General features: G+C 38.4%; 1 long non-coding RNA gene across 3 annotated transcripts in view; it reads left to right on the top strand.

The window, feature by feature from the left end:
* Positions 1 to 27,179, top strand: part of LOC112640795 (uncharacterized) — a 60,724-nt gene that overhangs the window by 16,367 nt on the left and 17,178 nt on the right. For all 3 annotated transcript variants that reach the window (XR_007411427.1, XR_003124236.3, XR_007411428.1), the window contains one exon: positions 2,272 to 2,365. This is a non-coding gene — a long non-coding RNA (uncharacterized LOC112640795). The remainder of the gene's footprint in view (positions 1 to 2,271; positions 2,366 to 27,179) is intronic.

Here is a 27,179-nt window from a genome sequence, read left to right as displayed (position 1 = left end):
AAATTCCTTTGCAGATGGTAAAAGGACAAGAAAAAGGCACACATAGAAAAGGAGGTCAGTGTAATACAAGTCCTCTGGGGCTTGCTTTGGCTTCCCGAACACTACAACTTTTCTTATTTTCATTCTGAGTGAAATTTTCTCTGTGGCTACGTTTAGGTCCTGCTTTGCAGACATGGTACACTAGATCGCCTTGTACAGGTGTCTTCTATTCCCATGAGTTCAGTGAAGGTCTTTGACCATGATTTCACGGTGACATCTTAGCCTAATTAGATATTTCCCAAATGCCTGTAATCAGAGGAGCCTTCTGTCAGTATCTTAGGGTGTACATGTGAACTTTATTTTCCAGTAATTAACTTCCACTTTACTATGTTAAGTCTCAATTTTTGCCCCTTTGTGGCATCTGAGAAGATTCCACAACTTTTCAGTCACTGTCAGTTATTAAATTTAATCTATTTCTAACCTTAATCCCATATTTCAGTCAAAGCACTTTCCTCTACCATCTAAGTGAGGAGGATGGCTTTAGTCAGCCCTCTTACTTTCCCTCTCTTACTCCAAGGGTTTATGTAAGACCTCTGGGACATCTCTGTCCCTAAGGTCTACTCAGTTTAGGCAGGAGGATGGATAGGACAGGCCGAAATTTTCCTAAGCTACTAGGCAGGCTCTTCCTCATTCTGGTGTATCTACTGGTGACCTCTACTACCAACTGTTAGTCTTGCATAGGTGATGTGCATGGTGTCCTTGGGTCTTCAGTGCTCATCAGCCACTGATGAAACCCTCATAAATGGGATGCAAGGGTTTTACTGCATGAAATAGTGTCCCCCTGAAATTTGTGTGGATTTGAACCTATGAATGTGACCTTATTTGGAAATAGGGTCTTTGTAGATATAACCAAGTTAAATGAAGTCATACTGGATTAAGGTGGATCCTTACCCAATGACTGGTAACCTTTTAAGACAAGGGAAATTTGGACACAGAGACATAGGAGGGGAGAAGCCATCTGAAGATGGAGGCAGAGATTGGAGTGATGCATCTACAAGGCTAAGACCACTGAGGACTTCTAACAACAACCAGAAGCTAGGAAAAGGCAAGGAACATTTCTCCCCTAGAGCCTTCAGAGAGGAGCATGGCCTGCCCACACATTGATTTCATACTTCTAGTCTCAAAAACTGTGAGAGAACAAATTTCTATTATTTTTAAGCCCCCAGTTTGTTATACTTTGTTCCGGTAGGCCTGGGAAACTAATGCACTCCCTACCTCAGACTCCTGTTTTAGATAGAGAAAAGGAAGCAAGAGCTTCTGAATATCCTTACAAACCTCTTCATCCGTGTTCCAAACCGAAGTCATTCTCTTTCCCTAACTCTGTTCTTCGGTGTGCATCTGTAGCTCAGAGCCTGCAGCTCCCCATCTCTGTGAATCCAGCCTCACCTTTGAAAGTCACCAGTCTACACTTCCCTCTCCCTCACATTCCCTCTCCACATTGTTAATTCTTCACCTCCTTTAGAGTGAAATCCAGTTGCTTGAGGTTTATTATGCCTTCATGGTTCGCCCTGTGGCTACCTCACTGGCTTCACCTGCAACCACATCTGGACATGATACTTTGCTTCTCTTGTCAGACTGCCTGTAGTTCCTCACCCATGCCAGCTAAGGGCATGATCTCTCTCCTCCTCTGGGCCCCAATAGCACCCCATAGAAGGTAATCACTGGCGTATTCTCCTCTGTCTCACTAAATATTGAGGTCAGCAGGGCAGGTTCTTGGCCTTATTTATCTCTGTTCCCCTTAAGAAAACAGGGAATGACTGCTCTGTTTGGAGAAATGGAAGGAGGAAAGGCGCAATATGGGTGGAAGTAGAGCCAAGGGATAAAGCTCAAGAAAAAGGAGATAAAACTAAAGACAGACAGAGTAGGCTATCATAATGGGTTACTTCAACCCTCCTGGAATGTCAGTTTTCCACTAACAGTAAAGGGCTTCACAAGGGGTATTTAATAAATACATGATAAATGGCAGAACAAATGATAACATGCACAGATGGCTTACTATGTATCAGACCTATGCTGAGCACTTAGCCTGCATCTCTCACTTAATCTACATGACAGCCTAATGAGAAATATGTTTCCCTCTTATTAATGAAGCTAATAGGGCTCTGAGACATTAAGTAAATTTTCCAAGGTCACACACTTAGTAAATGGAAATGGGATTTGAACCCAGGTGTGTTTGAATCTGACGATTATGATTTTAACAACTAAGATTGGTTGTCCTATTGTGTTACACAGGTTCTGACCATTATGGAATATTCTTCTACAACTGAGAAAGTGCAGCTACTGAATGCAGTCTTTCCCTTATTGGCACAACATCAATCTAAAGTCGGTAAGGAATATCTTCATTAAGGAATATTCTGCCCAAGTTTCATACCTCAACAATTTATTTAATCTTTGCATCATGGAGAAGTGAGGTAAACGCTTTTAGGATATCATGGAGGAATTTTTAAACATTTATGATACATATTTCCTTAAATGTAAAACAGAATTATTATTGAGGGTTGCTATAAGTATTACATGAAATAATTGAAAATGTTAATTTCCTTGCTTTTCTCCATCTTTCTCTTAAAATAAAAAGATTGAGGAATTTTAGTTATGGCTTGCATATAGTACCTTATAATTTATAAAAAGGCCTACATATCTCCTTAATCTCATTAGAATAAAAAATTCATATTAAGACATCTTTCATGTAAGAACTACTATTAGTAGTAATTCATCTGACCAGCATATCTGGAGGGCTGAAGAGATACAGCTTCTGAGGGGTCCTCTCCATTAAGCTGGGCCAGATGTCCCAGGGCAGGCAATGCCAATTCACTTCTGAGCAGATACTGTGCTCTTGGCATCCCCAGCCACCCAGTGATCACTTAGCAGCTAGCTGTGGACCACTGAGCACATCAGGGTCAACCCCAATCCCCTGGGAAGTCTCATGAGATGAAGATAGTATAAAAAGACTATAAGCTCTGGCTTAACTATAAGCCAGGTCTCAAAGAATCTAACTTAGACTTTAAACTCTTAAAATTCACTGGGTCAAAAGCAAAATCTGTATCAGATTCTTACCCTGAGTACATAGGTACATTTTTTTTCTCAGTAGAATATCCATAGGATTCAATACATTTTCAGAGTGGTTTATGAACCAAAATAGTTTAGGAATATTTTATTTTAGGACTCTTCTGAGGATTCTTACCACTTCCTGGGTCCTAAAGAGTCTGACCCAATGATTCCCTCCTCCCCAGAAGCACTACGAAGGACACTTACGTCTAAAAACCTTTTCGAGTATTTTTGTACAAAGCATTTTTAGGCTTTGTAGTTTTACTACTCTGGATTCATTTTTGCATGATAATTGTGGCTTTTGACTCCTGAATGAGGCTGCAGGTTTTGGGCAGTGCAAAGCAGACATGTAAGCTTATGGAAATTCAAGCTGCTTTGAGGGTCTGTTCATTGAGGCTCTTCCTTCTTGAAATTGCCATATAGCCATCTTTCCCACTTGAATTTCTATAAACACTAAGTTAGAAACAAAATTTACCTATTGAAGAGGGGAGTAAATCTTTCTTCAATTATTCATCTGTTTTGGGGGGGGAATGGTTCAATTTACATATCTAAGACACAATTTTAGGGTTTGTAGCCTGACAGACCCAAGTTCACATTTTGTGTTCTTTACCTACTAGTTTGAATTGAGAGGTAATGATAGTGGAGAGAATAGTAGCTCAGTCTCAGAATTAAAGTGACAGTTAAACAAATAAGACTGAGTGCATGATAGTTTGGTTGCAAGCATTGTACTAAGTGCTTTATGTAAAATATCTCAGGCTGATCCTCAGAATAACCCATGTTAAAGGTGAGGTAGTTAAGGCTCCTGTATGTGATGTAATGGCTCTAGGCCCCCATATGGTCAGTGACAGAGCAGTAGTCGGATCGCCTAGTGCGTTACCTCGCGGACTGCACATGCTTACCACATACTTGGCCTTCATCCTCTCATCAGTTCAGGAGAAATAGAACCCTTGTGGTACAAAGAGTGACTTTCTTTTTGTTTCTCCTGACCCCACCCAACCGTGAGCCAGTCCTTGGGGCCTCACCCCCATGGCTTCCCTTCTTTCCAGCTCTCTATCACAAAGGCGGATAACTTACTGAAAGGCATCTGCAGACATTATCTGGTAATTAGGCTCATTAATTTTATAGGAAATTCTTTAATTTTCTGTGGGGCCATGTTCTTGAAATGCATTATCTCCCTTTTATGACTTTGCTTGCCTTGGTGTCAGTAGAGATTAAAGGTAACATGCCCTGCTGGGAACAAACACAATTTTCCAGCAGCTGCATTTTGTTTTCCTTAATAATTAACAATTGCTGCTGACTAACCCTTGCAGCATAAAATGCCCACCTTATCACGAAGGAGTGGGCATTGGTTTGAGGAACTCACAAGGGATATCAGAAAAAGAAGTGTGATTAAAGCATTAAAGATTTAGAAGTTGACATTAGGATGAAAGGTGGAATTACAGTAAATATAACGCTGTTTAACATTAAATAGAATGTGTTGTACTTGAAACAGTTGTTCATTTCAACATTAATTATTAAAGGAACCTGACAACTCATTTTTAATTCGCAACTAAAGACACAATTTCTTAAGATATAAATACAACAAAGGAGCTCAGAGGGTTGGTGCTTCTTTATCGGTAATGATTCCATGTTTTTTTCTTGATTTAATCTATAAACAAATTAGGATGGAATATGCCTAAACTGTATAAACCAGGCATAAATTTGTGGTGAGCTGATATTATGACACTGGACAAAGAGATTAAGCAGCAAGTTAGGTTATACTGGAAATTGTTTCACATATTTCTCGTTATTTCTATTTGAGGATTTTCTTGGAGATACACAATTTAAAGGGCATTTGAGGCAAACTTTGTACTTTATGTCTTAAATCAATTTTCTTCTGGGGGCAGGGAAAGCATGTTCATCCTTTGCTTTTTAATGAGAGACAAAGAACAGATAATAGTGTGATCAAATATGCATTGCCAGGGTTTCTATGTGAAATTGATAACTATTCAAGTTGGGTTTTAAATCTACCATCCATTAAAATATGCATGCTGTTTGGTGAGTAAAACTTTGGAGGAAGTTCTTGGTGGCTAAATGACAGTGTACAAATGTACTTGCAAGAGAGAGGAAAGCAGCCTAGTGAAGGAATTTATGGTGGGGGAATTCACAAGGGCAATTTCAGTTACTCTTTTTGGTAAAATACAATAAAAGTCAATAGTGCCACTGAGTGATTATGACTTCTTTTTCACTTTAAAGAATGTCTTCGGATGGGTATTAGAGTGTTCAATTTAGCAGGGCTTGGATACCTTTATTCCATGACTGGAAGTTGTAAAATATTTAGGATCATCATTAAGAGTCTTTGAATTTTATCTATTTGAAAATAAACTGAAGTATGAAAAGGACCAACAAGAAGTTACTGACAAACATGTACTTTCCTTAGAATATGTTTCTTTACTTTCCTCTTGTTTGGATTTCTTTCTTATACTATAGTTATTCTATCTGGGCTGCGAGGGAAATATTTCTGATGTGTGGTGGCTCTCAGTCTATTTAACATATCGTCACACACGGTGTCTGTGAGCTTAGGCTAAGTTATACTTCAGTAACAAAAAACCTCAAAATGTAAAGGCTCACATTAATGAAGGTATATTTCTTAGTCATGTTACATCTTCATTGAAAGTTGGCTCTTCACTCTGGGACTCGGGCTTAAGGACCATCTTCAATCTGAGATATTATAAGTGTCATGATTTTGGGAAAAAGACAGAGGGCAGAATCACTGAGAGGTTTAATGGTTCTTAAAGCTTCTGCTTAAAATTGCCATATATCACTTAAGCTTAATTTTTTTTGGTCAAAGGAAGTCACAGAGTCAATTCTTTTTTTTTTTTAATTTTTATTTATTTATGATAGTCACAGAGAGAGAGAGAGAGAGAGACAGAGACACAGGCAGAGGGAGAAGCAGGCTCCATGCACCGGGAGCCTGATGTGGGATTCGATCCCGGGTCTCCAGGATCGCGCCCTGGGCCAAAGGCAGGCGCTAAACCGCTGCGCCACCCAGGGATCCCCACAGAGTCAATTCTGATGTTATTGGGAAGGCAGGAAAGGCAATCACTTTCAGAAACAGTAATGAAATTTGCCTACTCTCCACGTTACACATATCCTGAAGTTTGCCTATGGTTATATAATTTGAGATGTATGAATGAAACTTTTTTGGGGCGATTTAGGTTGAGGGTTTTGCACCTCATCCTTCCCCTGATAATCTTAAATGGAATATTATCACGCTGATTTTTATAGTAGAAAATAATTCAATAAAAATGATTTTTTATTTAGAAAAATCAAGCCTTAATCAGTGTGCTAGGGTTGTTGGGAAAACAAAATTCTATCAATTGACCCTGCCCTCGGGAATATGGATCAGAAAAATTGGATAGGTCCTATCAATTGTAGCATGTGTTTATACTACCACCTTGAAATGGCACATCTAGAATTAAGCATACCCTATGGCTACTAGGTTGGTTGTACTTCTCAGTGTGAGAGTAAGATGAAATAGTTACTGCAAAATATAAGGTCATTACCCTATATAGATAAAGGGGTAACTGCCCCTGAAATGAGTTATGAAAACCTCATTTTACAAAATAGGAAAATAAAGCATATTTATGATGAAAGAGAATAATTTTTAGAATATGTCTTGAATAGTGTTGTAGAGTTTGAAAAGTGCTTTTACAAAAATCATCATTTGAGGTATGCAGGGTATATATTATTAACCTCATTTTCTGTGTAAGAGAACTCGGGTTCCATGAGGTTAAGTAACTTGCCTAAGGAAATGACAGACCTGGGATTCAAACTCAGTCTTTCTGCTCTAAGTCCAATATTCTTTCTACAAACATAAGCACAATGCCATGTCCTACTCACTCTTGTGGGAAGGAACAAAATGAGGACCAAATTGGAAAATACGTTACAATGGAAAAGAACATGGACCTGAGTGTAGGCCTGGTTGTGGTACTTCAGTTGTGTTACACTTTCAGACGGGTCACTTTGGCTTTCTGTGTCTCAGGTTTTTTTCACTGGCAAAATCAGGGGGTTGGATTATATTTTTTCCTCAAGGTCTTGTCTTAATAGTACTATTTTATAAATTTAAAAACTTAACGGCGTCTTGTCATTCACACTGACCCTCAGGATTCAGACACCTACCAAATTAATTAGGAGAATGCATTTTTTCCTGGTGCACTATGTAAAACTGCCCTGATATTGTAGTGATCAGCTTTGTTTTTATTGTTAGCACCAGTAGCTTAACTTAAGCTAAGTAAGCAAAACAAAATAAGACAACAACAAAAACGATTGAGTCATGTAACTGGGAATCCAAGGCAACACAAGCTTCAGACATGACCAAAAGCAGAAATCCAGAAAATGTTCCTCATTCTCTTGCTCTCTCGCATGTGCTCACTCTTTCTCTCATGCTTACTTCCTCCTGTTCTCTCCTTCCTCTCTTCCCTATTTGTCTCTGAACAGCTTTAGTTTTTCTTATGGTTAGCTATCTTTTTTTTTTTTTTCATTTGTTGACATATGGGGTATGTGGTTAATGTTAGCTCCAGAGACATAATTTTCTAGCTTCTAGAACATAAGGTGAAAGGTCTCTTCTCCAGGTCCAAATCCAAAGAGCTCTGGGAAGGACACTGATTGCCTTGGCTTGGACCACCTGCCCTCCACTAGACTAATTATTGGCAAGGTGAATGTAAATTCTGATTTGCCAGGACTGTGTCACTTGTTCAGCCCATAGCTGTACTTAGTAGACCCTGTAGAATCACACAGGATTAAGGAACGGATGCTGATGCGTGAGGAATGGGGGAGGGGCCATGGTGAGAAAAGCACAATCAATATTCACTGCACACAGTAAACACACATCTGAGCTGTCTCACTTGAATCGGATTCCCAAATGAATGGAAGAGAACTTGATAATGAAGCAGAAAATATTAAGCCTTTAGATATGAGAGTATAAACATGATCATGGACTATAACCCAGGTCATACTGCCCAATCCCTCCAATTAACTAAAGAGCATACAGATAATCTATTTTTGACATATTCTTAATTTTAAGAATTGATCACAACATACCTGTACTTCCTTCAGGGTCCCATAAGAAATACCTTGTATATAATTTTATTCATAAGACTGTTTCCCAACACCTGTTTAATGGACTTCTAGTCTTGGAGTTGTGAGAGAAAGGTTCTATGGCTAATTTCTGTTAAGAAATAATCCTTATTATGTCCATCCCTGGGGAGGAACAGACCTCCTAATCTATCTTAGCACATTTAAAGGTATAGTAAAGAGACTTTGCTTAAACCAGCATTTCCCAAACTTGATTGCAGAACACCCCAACCACGAACACAAGAAGGAAAGAATGAAAGAAAGAGAAGAAACAGACACTTAATGGTATCATGGGAAAGTTCCTTGGATGGAATTTTGGAAAATAGTGCCTAACTCAATATTGAAACCACATATATTTGTCTTATATCCTCTGTTAGGACAGAAAATTCTTCTAGTACGTCCCTGTTGTTTACAGTTAACATTTCTTTCAAATTTCATGAGAAGCAAACCAGCTTTCAGTTACTTCTGCATGACAAATATGTTAGAATCTACCAAATCCATAAACTCTTTGATACCGTAAATACAGATCCTGAGATTTAGAGGTGAACATAACTCCAACATTATCACAAACTTATTGCAAAGAAATTATTTATGTGCAAGGGAATGTGTTGGGCATTTGAAATCTGAAGGTGAACAAGACAGATACAATGTCCTTTGGATTGTAAATACTAGCATGTCCTTTCATCTCTGAGCTTCACTCCTCATGTAAAATTGCAATAATATTACATACCTCTCAGAGCTGTTTTGGAAATTACATGAAAGGGCAGTTGTCAAACCAAGCTTAATAATTACTAAAAATGTTAAAATTAATTTCTTCTGAGCATTATTGAGTATCTGTTGAATGCAGGAAACTATTCTAGATGCTGGAATCAGGGGAATTAACAACAAAAAAGAAAAGTTATTGTCTTGAGTAGAAAAATGCTTATAAAAATCTTAGTAAAGAATAGAACTATTAACATAAAGATAAACAATAAAAGGCAGCAAGTGGCAAAGACTAAATGAGGGGCCCTACATTAAATACTACAGAGGCTCAGAAGTGGGGGAAACCAGTATAAGGAAGGTGAGTTCACACAAGGCTTTATGGAGTCTCTGCACACTTGAAGGAAGCAAAGAGGAGGGTGAAGAATGAATTAGGAGAGGAAAATGGCAGAAACAAAGCCATGGAGATGAGAACAATCTGGTTTCAAGGAACAGTGAATAGATGAATGTGATAGTAAGTGGATGCATTTGGCCAGCACAGGTAGCGTATAAAGCTGAGTGTGTAGATTGTCCTGAGAATGAAATGCTTTGAGTACCAGATTGAAGCATGTGCATGGAGGAATTAGAGATTTCTAAGGCAGGAAAGTGGCGTAACAAGGCTAATTTTTCTGGTCAAGTAATATGGCAGTTGTGTGCAAGGATTTCGGATTGGAAGGGAAATTTTAACATTTAAAACTTTCTGGCTAATATACTATTTCTTTTTTCTTTTCTTTTCTTTTTTTTTTTTTTTTTTTTGGCCTATTGAAATGTGGTTTATAATTAAAAACAAGTAGAAACTCAATGTCCCACAATGGGCAATTGGTTAAATAAATGGGTAGAAACTCAATGTCCCATGATGGACAATTGGTTGAATAAATGGAATATGTAATGAAATATAGCACAGCCACAAAAAAAAATGACGTTTTAGAAGAATATAAGAGAAAAATGTTCACTCTACTGAAAGCAAGTTACAAGACCACAATATACAGTGTGATCTCATTTTTAATAATATATGACGATATAATCAGAGAAAAAGAGGTAATACCACATAGCTTACTTTGGGTGGTAGTGTTATGGTTGGTCTTTATTTCTTAGTTTTGCGTATCTACGTTTTCTGAATTCTCCACAGTAAGTCATATTACTTTCACAGTAAGGACAAAATCTATTATGATTTTATAAAAGCTGACCTAGAAAAGACCCTGTGGATTTCTAGACTGTGTGGAGTGTGGGAAGCAGAAAAGGAAGTGGCAAAGGAAGTAGAGACTTCATGTAGGATCAGGAGAGAGTGTAGTGACTCTGTTGCCTAACATGCCTCTTGACCATACAGCCAGCCCCTGAGCTCGGCTCGTTTGGGGTCGGGACACGGCCTCACCAAGCACCTTCTGCGCTGGGCCCCTGCCCTTGTGGTGGATCTCCATCTACACCTTAAACCATCACAAACTCCCTCAGCGTGGCAGATGCCTCCAGAGATTGTTAAATGCAGAATCCTGGGCCCAGTCCCAAACCATCTAAATAAGAGTATCTGGGGAGTCTGCTTTTTAAAAAAGCCTCCAGTGTGATTCTTATGCACAGGCCAGCAGCAGAACCTCTGCGTTAGGGTGTGTGCTAAACACCGTAGATCTGGACACAGAGTCGGAGAGGAATGAACCCGGGAGTTCGTGCAAATGGCATGACTGGGTGTTTTAGTCACGAATCAGTAAGTCCAGGATGGAGAAAATATCTTTTGGAACCCAGCTGACACCACGGCATGTGTCCCGGGAGCCTGCTGGGGCCGAGCAGCAGTCCGCAACCAGAGGGTAAGAAAGGGCTTGGCTCCTGGGAGTGACAATCTGTTGGAAGAAGTTGGCAGTCACGTTTCCCAGGTGGCCTGAGCTAAGAGCCAGTGCAGCTCCCCTACTCACAGGACACCGAGCCGCAAGAACAAAGAAATCAATGCGCTGAGGCTCTCTACCTATGAAGCTAAAAGCTGTTCTAAAGCGGTCAGGGTTAGATGAGCCAGAGCGAGGGGCCTCTTGGAAAGAGGCTAATCAGGATTCAGAGACCAAAGGTTCTTACCGAATCAGGAGAGGGGACCTAAGGGGGCACCCATCCATCCCATTATAAAACCTGTATAAATAAATTGTACTGGATTGTATTATGGCTTCCAGTGATTTGCTATCCCTCTCGAAAGAGCTTTATATTCTCCACCCACTGACATCAGGCTTGCCCACCTGACTTCCTTTGGCCAATTACATCTGGTGGAATTGATGGAAGCCACTGGCTTGCAGAGATGTGGGATCTGTCATCTGGCCCTGCCGTCTCTCCTCTCTGTCCTTCCTGGCAAGCGTCCTTCGGAAGCCTTCTGGGGAATGCATCTCCACCGGGAAGTCCTGCTATCCCTGGCCATTCTGCACTATTCACACACACTGCCAGGAAGGTGCTTGTCTGCTCTACTCTTGTCATTCCCAGGGGGTCTTTTCTAGGTCAGCTCCCCTCTCCTGACACATGGGCGGGGACCGACTGGTTTCCCTTTCTGCCTTTTGCACCGAAGCTAAGGGTCTTTCTGTAAGTGCGGTGACATTCCCAGATTCCTCTGATAGCAGCAGGTGCACATTCTTCAATACAAGGGACAAGGGACATACAACTTGGAATGTCAGAGAAAAGTCTTCAGTTAACTTAATAAAACAATCTACTCTTTGAGATACTGCTCATTTTGAAGCACACGCCTCCAAATACTGCTCCTGGGATCTAATTCCTGAAGTAAGGATGACGAGAATCAAGTCCTCTCTTCACCTCATGTTACCTCTCCAGGTAGAAGAGACTTTTGTTTCATTGCTGAGAGTTGGAAGCAGTGTGATGACTCCCTGGTAGCCAGACATCATCAGAGGCTGTGAAACTTTCACTAAGCTTATGAGGTTGCAATGAGGAAAATAATTAGATTTAAAATAAAAAAGACATCTACTAGCCTTCTTTTACAAATTCCAGAGATGGCTAAGAGCCTTGCAAAAACACCCCATTGCATTCTAGGCCAGTCCCAGGAGTGTCCTGATGATGGCTATTTTTGAACTAGTGGTGCATGCAAGGAAAAATCTGCTTTGAATGTAGATGAGTAAACAACTCCGTACATAGAAATTTGAATTACTAAAGAAACAGTTTCTACATATTTCACCTTTCCTCCCATATTCTCATCTGAAGCCACATGGTTAAGAAAACAATCTGCATCTGAGTACAGATAAGCTAACTGCTCTAAACACATACCAAAAAGAAAGAAGAAATGTAAGAAAAAGATTCTCTGGCTAGAAAGTCTCCAAATTAGGAAATTTTGTAAGACATGTTGCTTTTTTCCCCCTATTTTGCTTTTCTGTCTGTTTATTTTTGTTTGTTTTCACCATGTACCATAAGCACCCCGGCTAGAGGAAAACTATTAAATAAGAGCACCAAATAACAACTCAACTTCCCTTTTTGACATAATTTATAGCAGCCAGCCCATCAAATAAAGGAGAGTGAATGAACTTGGCTTCCCACTGGCCTCTGGAGCCTGACCATTAATGGGAGGCCCTGGTCCATCTTTAAGAGATCCGATCTACTCAGAGGAAGACCATGGCACCACTTTCTCACGCCTAATAGAAAGTGTAGTATAGGAGAAAGACACAGGCTTTGTACCCAGATATTTACAAATTTAAATCCTGGCTCTGATTGTCATGAGCTATGTGAGCCTAGAGAAATTAATTTCCCTGAATCTGTTTGACCATCTACAAAATGTGACTAATGTGTAGTTGTGAAGGTTAAAAATTATATATATTACACATAGGTCAGATCTTGACTTATTAGATGCCCAACAAATGGTACTTATTTCTTTTTGTGGATTATTTTTGTTTTTGTCGACTAAGAACATCTGTTTATCCACCCATCTATCCTTCCATCTATCCAGAAAATCAGAAGACATGTAATACTAAAGCTGCATCTTTGTCTTGTTGCATGTCTCCTAATTACTATGTTTCCTATTTATGGATCAGTGAAATTAAGCACATAATTTTTTTCCTTCTGGAATAAAAATACAGCATAAGCTTTATAAAGCTTGCATATAAGCCTTAAGACCTTCACTTAAATGGACTGTTTTCGAGGCATGCTTATAAATAATAGAAAAAAAAAACACACATACATTCGAGGCAAAAATGTGCTTACCATTGAATTTGTCAAAATTGAAATTCCTATTAAGTTTCTTTCTTGTACTGCTGCACTAACAGTATTTTACATAAGATCATTTGTCTACACAATATGTCCTTATTAAATTTAATTGACAACTGAGAAAAAAATGTGGGTTACCAATTTGAGGGAATTAACACTTAAGCAAATAAGAATCAAACAAAACAAACCAAAAAAAAAATTTTTCCCAAAAAACCCACAGTCAAAACAAGATTATTAAAGTACAAAATGTACTTTGGTTATTTATTTTGACCAGCATTGTTTGGGTTTAATTATTTATGATAATAGTATACTTACAAATGTACTGTAGGCTATTTTGTAGAGTAATGAAGTTTTAGTAATATGAGCAGGCAATGCATTACTCTGCTTGCAAATCTTTTCTGAGAAGCTAGATGTAATACCTAATTTTTATATTTGATAATTATATTTGAGACTTAGTAAGGTTTGAGTGCACACTAGTTTTCCATACTCATATCTCAGTATACTGTATTTATTTCATGCTATCATATTGGTGGATGTGAGTTATGCATAACTAAACAGAATGAAATCTGCCTCAAAGTGTAGATACTCTTGTGATAAAAGGCCTTACTGGCCCACAAATTCACACTGGTCTGTATGTTTCCTGTTACCTCGTAGTGTAGTTTGTTATTTCTATGATCATTCTGTATCTTGGGGAGGAAGTGGGGGAAGTGGACAGACTATCGTTACTCCTTTTCCCAGGCTCCATTAGTACCTGTCACACGTGGATAAAGTGCTGGGTGTCTTCAGGTGTGCATTAAGTGATATCTGTGATATCTTTAGGGAAACACAACTTCATCTTGGTAATGTAATAATTTCTAAACATTACATTATCATTATAGAATGTTTACTGATGTTACTGTTTCCTCATATTTCACAGATTCCCCATGAGCAAAACGTATATTAAGGCCTCCTAGTTTCTGCTTCTTCTGTGAAGTTCTCCCTTCACACACTTTTTCTGCACCCCCCATTCCTATCCTCACCAAACCCCATCAATGTGGACTCCTGTTCTGAAATCTTTTGGGTTTCTGTCAAGTTTAATATTCACTCTTCTCTAGATGCGATAGGAGGGACTTGAAGCATTTTTCAGAAATGTGTACACCAAAGGGATAATGGGAAGGAGGTGAGCAGAAGCCATATTACTGACCTTTATCCACCACTGGGAGATAATACCATAAAGAAAAAAATAAATAAATAAGCTAGGGAGTTTTAGTGTGTAACTTTATTGAGGAATTCCATGATTTACTGTTCAATATAGCAAGGCTTATCGTGTAACTTAGCTGTAGAACTCCCTGATTTACTGTGAAGCACAGTGGGGCTTACCATGTAACTATTATATGAGAGTCTTGGCAAAGACAGGGTTAGGGTTTTGCAGAGCCCGTTAAGAATGACTGACACACTTTTCTCAAACGGACCAAAGCAGGCTCTTGACTAGCAAACACAATCGTTATTCTCAGCATCTGAAATTCCAGTATTTTAACTTTACTCAGCACAGATGTTAAGGGTAACTTACTTACCTCCTTTATCTCTCTCTCATCATTTTACATCTAAGCTTCAGTTTTATAGTAAATAGCTATATGAAGTTTACTGTTTTATGATTCTGATATCCATTTTGCAGAATTTAAATTCTTTTTAAGGGGGCATTAGAGCTAAAGAAGCAGCACATTAAAACACACAAAGCATGGGGCATTTCTAGCTCATGTGAGTCCCAGATGTAGGTCCTTCAAAGTTTCCCATTAGGACGAGATCAAAGCCCCATAGTCATGGTCACAGAATCCCTCAAGTTAAGTCCTTGTCTCCTTTTTGTCTTGGGAAGACCTCTAAGTGGAAATGTGAATATTCTCCAAACAAGGACTGCATCCCCAAACATTGTAATATACTGACTTTTGTTATTCATGAGAAACTAGAGTTAAACAAGGACAATTGAAAAGGTCTTAAGCAATTTATGCTAAAAGACACCATGCCCTTCTAAAGAATTACCTACCCAGAACTTGATTATAAATTTGAGGATAGGGACTCTGTCTTATTCTTCTTTGAATCCTCAATATATAGCACAGTGTATGGCACCTAGGTGGTACTTGATAATTTCGATTGTGAATATGAATATGAATAAAGCTGAACTACCTGGGATTTTTCTAATTCATTGTAATTGTTTATGCTTCCCTATCTTTGCTGACTCCATTGTCTTTGCCAGTATTTTATGTTTCCTCTTCCGCCATCCATCAAATGGCTGACTCCTCTAGAAGTAGGATTGGAAAATTTCATTCGTGTCCCTCCTCTTTTTGATCCCAAAGGATCCAGTGTAGATAGATGTTTATCACTTGTCAAACTAGATTTCAATCACATTTACACCTAACACCCCTTTACACTTTTTTGACTGATGAAGCCTATTACCTAATTTAATTTCTGTCACAAATTGGATAGTCAGTAATTGGTTGTGTTGTGTTTTGTTTTTTTGGATAGTCGGTATTTTTGTTAAATTGGATGAGTGAATGGAGTTAATGAATCATGGTCAATGGGACCCATCTGTTATGACAATCAGTGACAAAAATACAAGAACTCTTTCAAGGAAATCTTTGTTTTAATTAGCAGGTAGAAAGAATTAGGTCAAGAATAATAATAAAAAATAGGAAGCAAATGAAATAATGAAAAACCTGAGAATAATGGTGTCTCGAGACAGCATAGCATGGTAGATAAAAGCTGGTATTTGGGGGCAAGACTATCTGGGTCCAAATCTCACTGTTAGTGAAATCTTAGGCAGATTGCTAAACCCCTTTGCCTAGTTTCTTCATCTGCAAAATACAGATCAAACCTGCCTGTGGAATTATTATAAGATTGTATTAAATATATATAAAACATTAAGAAAGAGGCCAAATATGGAAAACATTATGTAAGTACTAGGTATGATGATGATGATAATAATAATAATAAATACTCTTCCCAAAAGTACCTAACACATAGAAAGCATTATGTAAGTAGTAATAGCTACGATATTATTATTTACATACTTTTCCTAGTATCTTTTAAAATTTGTATTTAGTGATCATGAGTATCCTTGTTTGTGATTTAATGCTTATAGCATTTTCCATGTATTATTATCTTAAAATTCCATTAAGGAAGATATTGAGGATTGGAAATATAGAGGAAAATAGAAAAATATGTAATATTTAGGAAGGGAAAATAGAATTTCATAAAATGAATAGTTAATAGAATTCTTTAAGATGGAAGCTTTTTAAAAAAGATTTTATTTATTCATAAGAGACACAGACAGAGATGCAGAGACATAGGCAGAGGGAGAAGCAGCCTCCCTGTGGGGAGCCTGATGTGGGACTCAATCCTAGGACCCCAGGATCACAACCTGAGCCAAAGGCAGACGTTAATCCTACTGAGCCAACCAGGCACTCCAAGATTGGAGTTTTAAGACTGGAATCCTCTAAATTTTATAGATAGTGATGTTATGTTTGCATCTCTGCCTGGCAAATCTGTTCTCTTTCTGCTCTCTTCATCCAGATTATGGTATCATAGAAAATCAGTGTAGTAGAGCATCCATTTTGTGGAAATTTGCAATTTTTGTGGTGGTAAGCTAGTACTGGCAAACTCCCTGTTAGTAAAAAAAAAAAAAAAAGAAAAAAAAAAGAGGATCAATAGTAAGTTCACTGAAAGTCATAATTTGTCAGAACTCTGAATTCCTTAAGTAAAATGAAGTCCAAGAAATTATGTAACTATGATTAATTGTATGTATTCTAACATTTACAGGTTTGCCAAAATAATGCATACATTCATTTACTTTTCTTTTTTTAAAAAAGATTTTATTTATTTATTCATGAGAGAGAGAGAGAGAGAGGCAGAGACACAGGTAGAGGGAGAAGCAGGCTCCATGCAGGGAGCCTGACATGGGACTGGATCCCGGGTCTCCAGGATCATGCCCTGAAGGCGGCGCTAAACCGCTGAGCTACCCAGCTGCCCAAGGATGCAGTTTTTGTCTCTTTTATTCATTGCTATATCCCCAATACCTAGAAGAGTGTCTAGTCACATTATAAGCATACAATAACTAACCTTTGGTTTAATCAGCCAAGAAAAAGAAATCAAACTGTAGCATAACATCATAGATTTAATTACATATTTATTTACTTATTTATATTTATGTTTATTTATTATATTTGTTTATTTACTTATTTATGTTAAAGTTTAAAAAATATTGTAGATAGCCAAATCTGTGGTTTCCTGTTCATGCTATAGAATCTACACTATAGACTGTATGCTATAAAGTTGTTACTACAGTGCGGCTGCCCAACCAGGGACTATAAGTCCCAGCCCCTCTTGTATCCAGGTATGGCCAAGTGATGAGTTCTTATCAATGGAATTTATATGTGTCACTTCTAGTCAGGGATTTTAAGAGGCAGGCAATGCCTTTTCTTCATTCCTTTTTCTCTTTTTCTTCCTTCCCACGTGGAACCACTTGCATAGAGTGACAAATACAGTTTTACAATAGCAGGATATTTTCACTTTCAGTTCATTATTAGCTATGTACTTGGGGGTGTCTAAATATAGTGCAAGGAGGTTTTAGTTTGAGGCGTAGGGACCTTTTTCTTTTCTTGAAGGAACAATGAGAAAAAATAAGCAAAGGAGATAAATTTTAGGACCCAATGAGGAGGTAATGAGAGGTTTGGAATATGACTGCCAAAAACAGCACCTCTTTTCTGGTTATGAATTTTTACTTATCTCGTGTCTGTCTTGAAGAAATACAAAAAAAAAAAAAAAAGGAGATAACAAGTGTATGATCTGAAAAGAGGTGTCCACGTGTTAGGTAACCATTGCTGAGAGATAAAACCAAGAAAACCAATTAGATCTCTAAGCTTTAGAGAAAAGGTCTTGTCCAAAGATTTAATATTTCTAACTTTAGCCCCTAGTGCCTTCCCTTTCTTATTGATCTCTGATAGTCTCAGGCTCACTTTCTTTAACAGTCACCCTAGCAACCCTATATCCCAGCAGATCTAAGAATTCTCTTTATGTTTTACACATAACTTAGTTGGGGAAAACAAGGCAGCTGGGATTTCTAACATGAAGAGATTTTCTTTCATAAGGGCTAGTTCCACTCTTTAGAACAAAGATATTGGACTCAGGATGGAGGTCAATAAAAATTGTAACCTACTTGTAAAAATCGCTTTTCCTCTTTGGGGTTTCCAAACATTTGCTGTACTTCCAGGTATTATGAAGTGCACTGACAACAATGTTTCTGCCATCTTTATCAGATTGTGTCCACTGCATATGCCATAATATTTGTCAAGGTTATTATTGACTTTGAGGTTCAATAAATGAAGGAAGAGAAAAGCAGGGATTGGTTTGGGGAGAGGGAGGTAGGATTTCATTGAAGTCTGTAAGTCATTTTTAGTAATTTTAAAGTAATATCCAGGAGACTTGAGGCGGAAATTAATCAGGCAGTTGAAATACTCTGGGTAATATTATATTTTGCAATAATAAACAACAGAATGAAATGAAATATTATTCCATAGAGCTTAAGTTATGAGATGAAAACTTAAAATACAAGACAAATGCCTGAAAATATGAAATCCTGGACAAGACTAGGAAGAAAAGAGAAAAGTACCTTGTAATTTCTCTGCAATTACAATCCCCAGATGATCTATTACTTTCTATTTCCCGGAATTGATAATGAGTATAGGGATTGTGCAGCCCTAGCCACTTCTACTTAATTGATAAGCTGCCATTTTGCTTTCCAACTAGTTGTTTAGTTAATTGTGAAGTCACAGTCTGATGTCTGTTATTCGAATATGGAGGTCTTTGTGTTCTCCATCGTTCTTTGTTTCATTTCCCTCGTAAACCCAATAAGCTTCGCAATAGGATTTGAGTTGGAAAAAATTAGAACTTGCACTTTTAATCCCTAGGTTTTCTCCCTCAAGTTTAATTTGTACAATATACCCTGATTTTTTATGTTTTATGGGGGAAAGTACTTTCAGACCTGTAGAGTGTGGCATATGTGGATGGAGAAAAGTTGGGGGAAAAAAAAGGAAATGGGAGTAAAAGAAAAAATAGAAAATAGAGAGGTCTAGAGGAAAGGTTTTATTGACAATCTCTGGTTTCAATAAACCCAGGCTCAACCCAGTTTATGAGCTGTTTGCTCTTGGTAAGTTACTTGTCATTTATAAGCCAGAATTTGTCATAATAAGTTGGATCATAATACACTGTGAATGTAAAATTATATAACGTATGTTAAGTAATTGCTATAGTTTTACAATTAATTTAAATTATTGCTATTTCGCTATTACTGTGATGAAAAGTAGAATAGAGAAAAATGTATTGCACCGTTCATACATAGATGCATGCTGCCAAATTTAAAAATATAAGAAGCGAATGCACTTTCCTTCATACTCTTTTTTCTCCTATGTTCTCTACATTCAACATTCTACCTCCTTTTTTCCCTCAAGCCCCCAAAGGCCGTGATAACACAGCTTTAAGGTCTGTCGCTGTTCATTTCTGCTCTTTGAATTATGTATACATCCACTAAATTGCCAAAATTATGTTTTATCTTTTTAATATACACTTTCTTCTCTATTTTCAAATCCTTAAGAAATTCCCAGATTATTGTATCCCCTTGATATTATCTGGATTTTACTTGGTTTAAAATGCCATAGTTGGAATTGCCTTCAGTTCCCTGCGGATCTATCATTCCTTTATTCAGAATTACCCAGTGATTCATCATGTGATGTCAGATCTTCTCATGAGGAAGCTAAGGCTCTAAGATGTTATTTCTATTCAGTTTTCAATTTTTCTTTTTCTTTTTTTCAACACCATCTTTGTTAATTAGTTTACTTAGCTTCTTCTGTGGGTGTGGAATCTTAGATTGTTGTTATTCATTTTTTTCCTTTAAGATTTTATTTATTTATTCATGAGAGACACACAGAGAGAGACATAGGAAGAGGGAGAAGAAGCAGGCTCCATGTGGAGAGCCTGATGCGGAACTCGATCCCAGAACCCAGGGATCATGCCCTGAGCCAAAGGCAGACACTCCACTGCTGAGCCACGCAGGTGTCCCAGATTGTTGTTATTCTTTCATCCTCTACCACTTCAGTACTTTACACCAATCTTCTGTAATAACCATGGCCATTGTGTTACCTCGTCAGCCTAGACAGAGTCTCTTTTTAATGCTGAAACTTCATGACATTCCTCATGTGAAATCATGCTCAAATTCTTTTAAAAAAAATTTCAATCAAAGTTTGCCATCTGGTCAATCTTATATTGTACATACCTGGCTAATGTAGTGTAACAAATACAGTACTGCTTACTAAATATTCCATGCGCTCCCTGCTTTTCCCAGCACCCCTTGAAATTAGCTTGACGTTGGATGATGAGTTCTGGCTGGCAGTAGAAATGACATGGGTCTGAGGTACTTAGTGGCAGGCCCTGGGAGCTACTTGTTGTGATGGAAGCATCACCAGATATTGGCAAGAGTGTCAGCCTGAGTCCCTGAGCAGTCCACTGCCCACCCATCCCCAACCAGGCCTGTACATGGAGCATGAGTGAGAAGTATATGCTCTTTGTGTAAAGGATTAAGATCTCTGAGTAAATATATTTCTCCAGCATGTCCTAGCCTACCCTAACTAATGTCCTTGGCTAATTAGACACAGTAGTAATTAACTCAATAGGACTAAGCCAACAATACAGGTGGTAGCACGGATTAACTGGCTATAGGCCTACATTTCTCAAGCAGTAAAATTGTTTCTAGAAATGGTGACTTTAGCAACAGAGTCAGAAGAAACATTAATAAAAGTGATGATAATTGTATGCAACTTTCCAGTATTACATAGCAGTGCATAGCACATTATTGCCAATTGTGAAATGGTGCCATTGATGGCTTTTGAACACTTGTAATTTTAAGGCCAATAACACATATATTGACTGGTGTTTTTTTCCCATTTACTTGTTAATGCACTACTATATTTTGTATTAGTTTCATTTTTTCATACCATACTTACAGAGTTTTTCACATTTGACCTAAGTTCTAAATAAAAATGTGTGATTTGCAGATGCTACTGTATCGTTTTCATCTTTGAGTGTGCTGCCTACTTTTTCACTTCAGAAAAAAATGAAATCAACTCTCTTTTCTTTGATTCTTCAAGCTTAATTGGAATGAAGCGCTCTTGCTCAAATTAAGGGGCTTTCACTTAACTATTCTGCCTCATTTAAGAAAAAAAAAAAAAGCCTTGTTAGCTAAGCTAAGACATGGTATTTGTGAATCCATAACTAGGAAAGCATGTATCACACAGCTGCAAAGCACAATAGGTATTTTGGTAAAGTTATATCTGTCTTAGGAATCTGCAGTGTGAGAAAAGAAGATACAAAAATAGGATCCACTAAATACAAACCAACCTTTGGCTAACTACACCTTTCCTTTCTTTCTTACTTTTCACAGGCACAAATAAGCTACTAGAACTTTGGTTAATATGAAAAATCTCACCAAATACTGAAAAGTGTGGTCACATTAAGTAGCGCTGTCTCTCAAGTCCATGAAGTATATCTGGTTATCAAAAATATTTAATTATCATAGGAAGGAGTATATCTCAAATACAGGACAATTACGTGATTTTGACAAGGTTTTAACTGTATCTCAGGGCAATTTTGTATTGATTTCTGTCTCAGTAACCCATGTTTTAGAAAATTCTTGAAGGGAAATGGTTCTGATTTTAAAAGGTAGATATTGCAAACAAGAAGGAGAGAAAGAATCTTTCCTTGTAAGCCTAGTTGAGCAGGTTGCTGGATTAGCTCTAAGTGAAACTCTATTTTGAAGCAGAAACGTTTATGGTTATGTTATAATGGAAAGAGTTTGCATTTGTAAATAGATGCACCAAGTCCTTGACTCTTGGCTAGTTACCTTATCCTCACATCTGAGTGTCATCCTTGACACCTTGGTTTCCTTCATGCCTCATATGTCATCTCTTCTATCCTCCACATAAGTTTTCTAATTTATACACGTCTTCCTGTTATAGTCATGAGCTTGTCTCACCTGGATGCTGACAAAAGTTCTTTAATAAAAAGCATTCATTATGACTTTCACTCTGATAATACTCTCCAAATTGGAGTCACGAGGAGTATCACTGTGTCACAACACAGATGTAAACCACCCGGTGGCTTTTTATTTCTTTTAGAATAAAGTAAAAGTGCTTTAATGAACTTACAGACACAAGGTGGCCCCTGCACATTCTGACCATGTCTCTACTCAGTCTTCCTCTCATTCTCTTTACCCCAGCCAGAATGGCCATTCTCAAGAGTCTTCTGTGTTCTGCATGCTTTCTTCCACCACAGGGCCTTAGGACACACTATCCCTGTTCTGTACTGTCTATCACATCCATCTCCCAGCCCACCACACCATGCACACACTTCCTTTCATTCGCTCTCACTCTTTTGCCTCAAAACCTGGTTTTGCTACGGCTTTTTCATTGCACGTAGTGCATACCTTGCCTCTCTTGGATGTCATTAATCACTATTGCCATTCTGCATTTCTTCGTGTGAATAATTAATATATGTCTCCCAATGAAAGCCCATACTACATGAGGGTAAAACCTGCCTGCTTTTTCATTTAGTACTGGCACATAGTAGGTAGGCAATAAATATATGTTGAATAAGTTGATGAGTCCTTAGAAATAAGCCTCAGCTTACTTCTTTGTAAACCCCTCAAGTCTGTTATAGAGATGAAATGAAATGTGGTTCATAAAGTGCTTTACCACATGGAATACCCTGTGATCTCAATAAATTATAGCTATGGTGATAACAAAAGCACAACGACTGTAGATAATTTTTCCGCTTTTAAATAGCAGCAAAGAGCCTATAGAGAAAATGATTGTTGTTTTGTCTTCTTTCTTTCTTTCTTTCTTTCTTTCTTTCTTTCTTTCTTTCTTTCTTCTTCTTCTTTCTCTTGAATTTTTAGTGAACTAATGGCTCAACTCTCTTTTATTCAGGAAAGGTTCTGAGGTAACAGAGAGGAAGGCAGGTGGAACTAAAATTATCATCTTCCCTACTGATAAAGCAGGTAGTGGAGAGTGTAGTTTAATTTCAAGGCAATAATAGACTTTGCGGCACTCAACTTCAGAATGAGGCTGACACTCTCCCTGGTCAGAGTCCACACCAGACAACCGCAGGCCTTCCAGCATCTTCAGGGGTGGGACCTCTACATCAACTTTCCAGTGTAGCACCAAGCTGCCCAGAGAACTTTCTGCAAACAGGCAGGTCATCAAAAAATGTGGAGATGTAGCTGAGCCTCATATTGCCCAGTCCCTTCATCCACATTTACCTATCAGATAAGTCATCCTCTTTCCATGGGTATCAGTAAGTGAGAAAATTGGGAGAAAGGCAAAAACTGTGATTCTAATGGAAATCCTTCTACTGAAAGGAGAATCAGGATATGGAGACTAAGAATTTGATTTCTTGCCTTAATGTATTATATAGATGCACCTTCTTAGAATCCCTCAATTGCCTCTCTTTCCCTAACTTTTAAAAAATTGCTATAACCATACCAAGTGGGATCTCCCCTTTCAAGAGGCCAGATGACAAAATTTCCAAGTTCAGGAGCATTAGCTCCCAGTGGGTTAAACTTTGACTATTGGAAAGTGAGAAAAGGGCAGGAAACAGGTGGATAATATTTCTTTGCTTTCCCCATTGTGCGCTGCTTTGAGATGCAATTTCTCCTTGTCAGTCCTGCATAATGAAAAAATAATACATGTTGAGCCATAGTAATGCATAAAATCAACATTGCTTTGACGTTTTCCTTGCCTCATTCCCCATTCTTGTTTCGCCCTCAACACTCTCAGTCAGGACATTCCAATCCAAGCATTGGCACTTTAATCCTTACCCTGGGCTTTACTTTCTGGATGACGTATTCTAAAAACAGGTATGTTATTTAAAATGAAATTTTACAATAGACTTTTTAAAAGTCCTTGTATATAAATGGGAGATGGCTAGTTGTTCCTCCATTATCAGTCTGTTCTCCCCATACTCACTCTATCCTAATAGGACCTGAGCTGAACAGATTTCCCAAACTCCTTTTAAATTGGCAGTAGCCTTGTGGCAAGGTTCTGGCCAATGGAGTGTGAACAGAAGTGATACTTATAACTGTTGATTCTCATCCTTAAAAAGAAGAATCTGTCTTCTCATTCCTTTTTCCTCTTCTCATTAGCTGGAATTTGAATATGATGACTGAACTGGATCACTTCTCTTATATCATAAGATGGGAAGCCCTGTGTTAAAGATGGCATAGGGCAGAGTAAAAGGAATCTAGTTCCAACTCCATTGAGCCATCCATCAATCAGACCTGGACTATTAAAGCTCTGACTGCTAAATGAGAAAAACAAACTCATTTTGCTTAAATCACAGTTATTTTGGTCACAGTAGAGCAACCTAACCTGTAGCCAATCCTAGATGTATATGTTAAATATTTTAATTGCTTTTTAAAGCAAAGTAATTAGAGTTACAAACTCTGCTGCTGTTCCTCCTCTTCCCCTTCCCTTTCCCTCTCTTTCTTTTTCTTTTAAGAATTCTAACCCATGGAGCTGAATGGGAGCATTTAGGAGAAGGTCAAGCAAAGTTCTTTCTCAGGAGACATACAAAAAATTGCTCAAAGTTCTTGTTCGTGAAACAGTTCTAAGCCAGTTTTACATGCTGCAGGTAGAGGATGGAGCACATGGACCATGTCCTATGCAATTCTGAGACTGTATAAACTTGTGATTGTAATTTTGTGCAGATTCATAATTAACACCTGCAATAAGTCAAAATACCATGAAAATGAAATTTTCATTGTGGGGAAAAATATGATCATGTTTTCTATGCTATGGGTACAATTGAGAGGGTATACAGAGCAAATCAAGAAAGAAGAAAATCTCATGCCTTAGGAAGAAGCAGTATGCTTGTGTACTAAATATTGAAAAGCTAATTCCTAGGGAGTTATTAGAAAAACATCTTTAATTTTTCTATCAGTAACCCTTTCAGCATCCTCAGTGTGAGCTGTCCTCTCCTTGCCATAGAAACATGGACAGTCTCGGGACACCTGGGTGGCTCAGTGGTTGAGCATTTGCCTTTGGCTCAGATTGTGATCCTGGGGTCCTGGATCAAGTCCCACATCAGGCTCCCTGTGGAGCAGCCTTCTTCTCTTTCTGCCTGTGTCTCTGCCTTTCTCTCTCTCTGTGTGTGTGTGTGTCTCTCATGAATAAATAGATAAAATCTTAAAAAAAAAAAAAAGAAACACAGACAATTTCTTAAGTTTTCCATTAATATCCTGGTAACAAAAAGCCCTGTTGTTTAAGTATAGTCTCAATTCAGTAATTTTAAATGTCTACTCCAGTATATTAATCAACATTTAACCTCTAGGTTCTTTCCCTGACCCTGCCCGGGGGACTGGCCAAGCTGCAGGCCTTCTAGGAGGAGGGCGTGGTTGGCCTCCTCACTTCTTCCCTCTCCTCAGCCCTTCACACTAGCTGCTCTCTCCTACAACATGGTTCTGCCGTGCTGACCAGGAAACCACTTCATTTTTGAGAAGTGCTATTCTAAGATGACCTCATGCACTCTGGACTTGGCTGACATTTAATATTAACTCTTTTATAGAAGCTTTTGTGATTTCACTGGAGGCATCTTTAGTGCCCTCCCCAGTTGTGATTCTCAAGATGGCCAGTGGTTCTCCTATAGCTGACTGTCCTGGTCCACCTTTAGTGATTACCCTCTGATAATAAAAATGACAGCTTCTTGCTCCTAGAGTCTTTGGAAGTGACTAAAGCCAGCGCCCTTTTAATATAACCACTGAGGGTCAATCTCCAGGGTTTACCTTAATACAGATAAGGAATGCTTCTTCATCCTTATCTTACTCTAGGATCAAATATTTTAAATGGAATATAATAAATTCAATAGCTCTTTGTTAAATGAATGAATGATTGAATAAAAAGCTTATTCTTCTAAAATACAATCTTCCAGAACTCTGACCTTCTATAATATAGTTTCTTTGTTCATCCATAAATCTATTAGCCTTTCTCCTATTTCATTGATAGGACCAATCAACAATCAATCAACCAACAAGTATATGGTCAGCATGTGCTTTTTAGAATCAATTTCCTAGATGTTTAAAAAAATACGGAGTATGCCTCTGTAGTGTTTTACTAGTATAATTAATTTACAGTTTAACTTGGCAACCGAGACTACCCTGCACAGATTATGTAAGAACCATGCTGTGTATGAAAGGTGTTGAACTCACTGTATACAGGATATTCCTCACAAGGCATAAGTGAGAACGCTGCTGTTTTTCCCCAAGAACTCCAATTTTATTTTTTATTAGTTGCCTTCCTTCTTTATTCATACTCCTGATTTTATACTTATTTATTTTTTTAAAGATTTTATTTATTTATTCATGAGAAACACAGAGAGAGAGAGAGAGAGAGAGAGGGAGGGAGGGAGGCAGAGACACAGGCAGAGGGAGAAGCAGGCTCCATGCAGGGAGCCCGATGTGGGACTAGATCCCAGGGTCTCCAGGATCAGGCCCTGGGCTGAAGTCAGTGCTAAACCGCTGAGCCACCCGGGCTGCCCTATACTTATTTCTTAATTATGCCCCACTCATGTGTGGAGGCAGAATCAAAGAGTAAGAGAAAGAAGGAGAAAATAAAAGAAGGAAGAGAAGAAGGAGTGGTCATGGCTATGCTAATTTAAAAGGAATTTGAGAAAAGTGCTCAACTAAAGTCTAGTTAGCATAGAGGGAGGACAAGATGGAAGTGGAGAGAAGGAGGACTGCAAGAGAGAGGACTATTTATTAATTAGAGACGGAGAGAGAGAGAGAGAGAGAGAGAGAGAGAGAGGCAGAGACACAGGCAGAGGGAGAAGCAGCAGGCTCCATGCAGGGAGCCCGATGTGGGACTCGATCCTGGGTCTCCAGGACCAGGCCCTGGGCTGAAGGCGGCGCTAAATTGCTGAGCCACTGGGGCTGTCCCCTAAGAGAGAGGACTATTGATTGCCATTTATCATTTGTCAGAACCTTGGTGCACTGCATTGTGCGT

This window comes from Canis lupus, chromosome 6 (assembly GCF_003254725.2).
Source record: "Canis lupus dingo isolate Sandy chromosome 6, ASM325472v2, whole genome shotgun sequence".
NCBI classification, from domain to species: domain Eukaryota; kingdom Metazoa; phylum Chordata; class Mammalia; order Carnivora; family Canidae; genus Canis; species Canis lupus.
The sequence above is the reverse complement of the archived record's forward strand: the minus strand, read 5'-3'. Positions and strand labels throughout refer to the sequence as shown.